This window comes from Dermacentor andersoni, chromosome 3 (genome assembly GCF_023375885.2).
Source record: "Dermacentor andersoni chromosome 3, qqDerAnde1_hic_scaffold, whole genome shotgun sequence".
Lineage (NCBI taxonomy): Eukaryota > Metazoa > Arthropoda > Arachnida > Ixodida > Ixodidae > Dermacentor > Dermacentor andersoni.
Window position 1 is genome coordinate 95,336,805 of NC_092816.1, and position 6,000 is coordinate 95,342,804.

Genomic DNA, 6,000 nt, shown 5'->3' on the forward strand with positions numbered 1-6,000 from the left:
GGTGCAGCGACAATAGACAACGGGTAGAACCACCGATAACATTCGAGAAATTTCCGATACATGCAGGCGCGTCCTGCGCTGAGCGATAACATTTAACATTTGCTGGCCGGTGAAAAAGCGATCACCCTAGAAAGATAAAAAGTACACGCGTCAATGCCCCCCTCTTAAAAAAGCGTCGACCGATGTTACAAACAGGAGAGCGGAAAAAACAAGAGCACGCTTAGAAAACAAAAGTAACAAAGATACAGAGTGCCAAAGTTTGTCAGCGCTTGTAGAACTGCTTAAGCTGCACAACATATACTATTTCAGGTCGTGATAGTGAAATGCCGTCTGGCACGACCTCATAGTCCAGTGCGCCAATTCGTCGGGTGATCTTGTAGGGTCTGGAGTGGCGTCACAGAAGCTTCTCAAGACCTCGTCGGCGTATTGGACTCCAAACTGTTACGTTTCGCCTACAACGCGCGGTAATGCCGGCGCGGATGCAACGGACGCCGGGGCTTTGTTCAAAGCGGCGGACATTTTGGCCCGTTCGTCGCCGCCGCAGCGCCTACCCGCCAAGCGTGTCCAGGCGTGTTTCAGTGCCACGTGTATTCGTGTGTGCGTGTGTGTGTGTGTGCCCTCGCTTGTCAAAGCGCGGCAGCCGGGGAGCGGAGTTCCCCGAATGAGGAGCCTGGAGGTCTCTCGGCTCAACCGTTCGCGCCGTCGTGTGGGCGGGTTGGCGATGCGTCACTGCACTCGGTTCAGCAGGTCTCTCGGCTCGACCGTGCGCGCCGTCGTGGGCTCATGCTCCGCCGTCCCGTGACCTTCATCCCGTGACCTTCATCCCGTGACCTTCCCTTTTGGACCGCGACGCCGAGAGTATAAGAGCAGCTGCCCCCGGACGCCAGGAGAGAGGCTCCGATTTGTACTGTTGAGTTACGTGCTCTCCCGTCTCTCCACTTCGGTCGAACTGACCGGCCGCTCTTTTGCTATGTTAGAATAAACAAGTTGTTCTGTTACCAGTCTTCTCTTGCTTTGCCGGGACCTTCGGATGCTTCCAGTGCCACAGGCCGCCAGGCCAACGCTACCCTTGGGGCTTGCGACCCATTGGCAATAACGGGCGTCAGCACCGAGACCCCAACGACTCGTGCCAGCGGTGCGATTCCAACATCTGGTTGCCAGCGGTGAGATCGCGACAACGGAGGCCAGCAGCGAAGAGATGCGGTTGACTGTATGCTGAGCAGCACAACGACCATCCGGGAGCAGCGCAACGAGCCCTGTGTGATGACTGGTTGCCTGCAGCGGAACGACTGCGCTGAAGTCTTGGCTGCGAGGTTTGGTGAGTGCGGGACTTTCTTCTTCTGAGTTTTGCCAGGCTTTTGTTAGTGTTAGAAACAGAGCTGGTAATTGTGGTTGTCGTTGCTGCCGGGTTAGTTTGCGGCAAGACAATAGTAGGCAGTAGAGAAAGCAGCATTCAGAGCAGCCATGGATTTGAAGTCGTTGCGCAAACCGAAATTGCTGGAGCTTGCAAGAGAGTTGGGTCTGGATGTCTCAGACAAACTCAGAAAACCAGAACTGCTAAGGGCTATTCTTGAGTTAGAAGCTGAGGATGACGAGCTGTCGGAATGCCTTGAGACCATTGAGGAGAGGGAGCGTGAACTTAAAGAACAGAAAGAGAAAGATGAGCGTGAACGAAAAGAACAGAAAGAAAAAGAAGAGCGCGAACACGCTTTGGCAATGAAGCGTCTCGAGGTAGAGATGGAACGCGCTCGTAATGGAAGTCAGGCACACGGTGCAGGAGAACGAGTATTGTTCAAAATGACTGACCTGATGCGGCCGTTTAAGCTTGGAGAGGACATTGGTTTGTTCCTGGTTAACTTTGAGCGAACGTGCGAGAAGCAGGGGTTCTCTCGGGAAACGTGGCCACAGCGCTTGCTCACTTTGCTACCCGGCGAGGCGGCCGACGTAGTCGCTCGCTTGGAGAGAGAGGAGGCAGAGGATTTCGACAAAGTGAAATCGAGTCTGCTAAAAAAGTACCGGCTGTCAGCGGAGGCGTTCCGTCGGAAGTTTCGGGAAAATGAGAAAGGCAAGAGTGAGTCATATACAGAGTTTGCGTACAGGCTTATGTCAAACATGCAGGAGTGGCTCAAAGAAGAGAAAGCGTTTGGTGACCACGAGAAAGTTCTGCAGTGTTTCGGGCTAGAACAGTTTTATAGTCGGTTACCTGAGAACGTGCGGTACTGGGTCTTAGATAGGCCAGACGTTAGTACGGTGGCTAGAGCCGCTGAGTTAGCCGAGGAGTTTGTGACGCGTCGGGCTCGTGGAGCTAAGGACGGTCAAAAGGGTGAATTTGGCTCCAAGTTTGAGAGGCCGAAGTTCACACCCATGAGAGCAAAGGGGGATACACGTAGTGCGGATGCGAGTGAAAGCAGTCCGACCGAACGTACGGAGACGGCGGCAACCGAAGCCGAACGCAGAAAGCGGTTCGAGATGAGGCAAGCGCGCGTTTGTTATACGTGCCAGAAGCCGGGTCACTTTTCGGCGCAGTGTCCAGAAACAAAAACAAGAGTCGTGTTTTTGTCTATATACAGCACTGACGAGAACATGAAGCTTCTCGAGCCTTACATGCGAGACCTCCTCGTGAACGGGAAAGAGTGCCGAGTGCTTCGCGATACCGCAGCTACAATGGATGTAGTTCACCCCTCTTACGTAGAACCCGATATGTTCACGGGCGAGTGCGCATGGATCAAGCAAGCAGTGGAAGCTCATAGCGTGTGTCTGCCGGTAGCAAAAGTGCTTATTGAAGGACCTTTCGGAGCACTTGAGACGGAGGCCGCAGTGTCATCTATGCTGCCCCCCCAGTACCCGTACCTATTTTCGAACAGGTCCGATCACCTCCTGCGCGAGAAGGGGCTTTTGTTTGGTGAGGCTAGCGTTCAGGCCTTAACCAGATCGAAGGTTCGGGAGCTCGCTGCAAAGGCGGTAGTTGCGGGGCCGACGTTGTTGAACGATGAAAAAGGGTCAGAGGCGCAGCAAGCTGGTATTCAGAGCACGCCCGAACGGGATAAAATTGAGCCTGTAGCGTTAAAGGCACCAGATACTGGAGAGGAAATTCCCGATGCGGGAAAGTTAGAAGAGCTTCCGGTCGAGCTTCCGGGACTAGGCTCAGTGACGAACAGGAAAGACACCGATCAAGTCATTAGTGACTTAATAAGTAAAGCATCGCTGTCGCCTGAGCAGAAAACCGAACTACACCAGCTCTTACAAGAGTTTCAAGGTCTGTTCTCTGAGAGGCCTGGTAGGACTTCTGTCCTTACTCATGACATAGAACTTACCTCCCCAGAGCCAGTACGATCCAAGGCGTACCGGGTGTCACCCCGCCAGAGCGATATTATGGAGGCTGAGGTAAAGAAAATGCTACAGCTCGGTGTTATTGAAGCGGGTGAGAGTGATTATACCTCCCCTTTGATTTTAGTTGAGGTACCGGGCAAGGAACCTCGTCCTTGCGTCGACTACCGCAGGCTTAATTCCATCACTAAGGATCAAATTTATCCGATCCCTAACATCGAGGAGCGCCTTGAGAGAGTGAGTAGCGCTCAGTTTATTTCCACCCTAGATCTTGTCAGGGGTTATTGGCAGGTTCCACTTACAGAAGAGGCTAGTAGGTATGCGGCGTTCATTTCACCAATGGGGACATTCCGTCCTAAAGTTTTGAGTTTTGGTTTGAAGAACGCGCCATACTGCTTTTCAAGCCTCATGGATAAAGTGTTGCGGGGACAGCAAGAATTCGCTTTACCGTATCTAGACGACGTAGCGATATTCTCCGCATCCTGGCCTGAGCATATGGCGCACTTGCGGGCAGTGCTAACCCGCCTGCGCGATGCGGGCTTGACAGTCAAGGCTCCCAAGTGCCAGTTAGCACAGGCCGAGGTTGTCTACCTCGGACACGTGATTGGTCGGGGTCGACGCCGCCCCTCTGAAATAAAGGTGGCCGCTGTGCGAGACTTCCCGCAACCGCGCACGAAGACCGATATTCGGTCGTTCTTAGGTGTCGCCGGCTACTATCAGAGGTACATCCCCAGGTACTCCGATATCGCGGCTCCCTTGACGGATGCTCTAAGAAAGACAGAGCCGCAAACAGTCGCCTGGGATGAGACGAAGGAAAGAGCTTTTAGCGCCCTAAAGAGCGCCCTAACAAGCCAGCCTGTGCTACGATCGCCCGACTACACAAAAGGGTTCGTTGTTCAGTGTGATGCTAGTGAGCGAGGCATGGGCGTTGTACTGTGCCAACGGGAAAATGGAGAAGTAGAACACCCCGTCCTGTATGCTAGTCGTAAGCTGACGAGTCGTGAGCAGGCGTATAGCGCCACCGAGAAAGAGTGTGCGTGTATCGTGTGGGCCGTTCAGAAATTGTCATGTTACCTAGCTGGCTCGAGGTTTATCATTGAAACGGATCACTGCCCTCTCCAATGGCTGCAGACCATCTCTCCCAAAAATGGCCGCCTCCTGCGCTGGAGCCTCGCTTTGCAACAATATTCCTTTGAGGTGCGTTACAAAAAGGGGAGTCTCAACGGTAACGCCGATGGCTTAAGTCGAAGCCCCTAACGTGGGAATCAGCCTCAAAATTGCTTGTTACTGATGTTTTTCTTCCTGAGGCAGGATTTTTTTTAACTTATTGCTTTTGTGTAGTGTTTCAAAGTGATGATGTGCTTTCTAGTGCAATTTTCCGATTTGTGGACGCGTTCTGAGTGCTGCTAAACTACTGTAAGGAACTAGGCAGCAGTATAAAAGGGGAAAGAGCCTGGCAGGGCTTAGTGAGGGTTGTGCCGTGCTTGCTGACTGAGCGGTTGACTTTCAGGCGTGGTTCTAACGCTTGCCGGAAACGAGAACAAAAATGTCAACTCTCCCGAAGTCACTTTGCAGTGTCCTGTGTGCACCTGAACGTGAGAACGAGGCCTTCTCTGTGCGCTGCGCTCAAGAAACGCCAAAGGACGCCCGACTTCGGTTATGAGCATCATCGAGCGACATCCCTCCGGACAGCGGATGCAGTCCCCTGACCATCGGGATCTCCTTCCCCCGGCGGGGCGGTCTGTTACGTTTCGCCTACAACGCGCGGTAATGCCGGCGCGGATGCAACGGACGCCGGGGCTTTGTTCAAAGCGGCGGACATTTTGGCCCGTTCGTCGCCGCCGCAGCGCCTACTCGCCAAGCGTGTCCAGGCGTGTTTCAGTGCCACGTGTCTTCGTGTGTGCGTGTGTGTGTGTGTGCCCTCGCTTGTCAAAGCGCGGCAGCCGGGGAGCGGAGTTCCCCGAATGAGGAGCCTGGAGGTCTCTCGGCTCAACCGTTCGCGCCGTCGTGTGGGCGGGTTGGCGATGCGTCACTGCACTCGGTTCAGCAGGTCTCTCGGCTCGACCGTGCGCGCCGTCGTGGGCTCATGCTCCGCCGTCCCGTGACCTTCATCCCGTGACCTTCCCTTTTGGACCGCGACGCCGAGAGTATAAGAGCAGCTGCCCCCGGACGCCAGGAGAGAGGCTCCGATTTGTACTGTTGAGTTACGTGCTCTCCCGTCTCTCCACTTCGGTCGAACTGACCGGCCGCTCTTTTGCTATGTTAGAATAAACAAGTTGTTCTGTTACCAGTCTTCTCTTGCTTTGCCGGGACCTTCGGATGCTTCCAGTGCCACAGGCCGCCAGGCCAACGCTACCCTTGGGGCTTGCGACCCATTGGCAATAACGGGCGTCAGCACCGAGACCCCAACAACTCGTGCCAGCGGTGCGATTTCTAACAAAACCCAAACACGGTCGCCGGGCTGGTACTCCACGTATCGTCGTCGGAGATTGTAGTGCCGGCTGTCGGTCCTCTGCTGATTCTTGGATGCGCAGGCGGTTGAGCTGTCGGGCTTCTTTGGCGCGCTGGAGATATGCGGCGACGTCGAGTTTCTCTTCGTCGGTGACGTGCGGCAGCATGGCGTCGACAGTCGTCGCCGAGTTCCTTCCGTAAACCAGCTTGAATGACCTGATC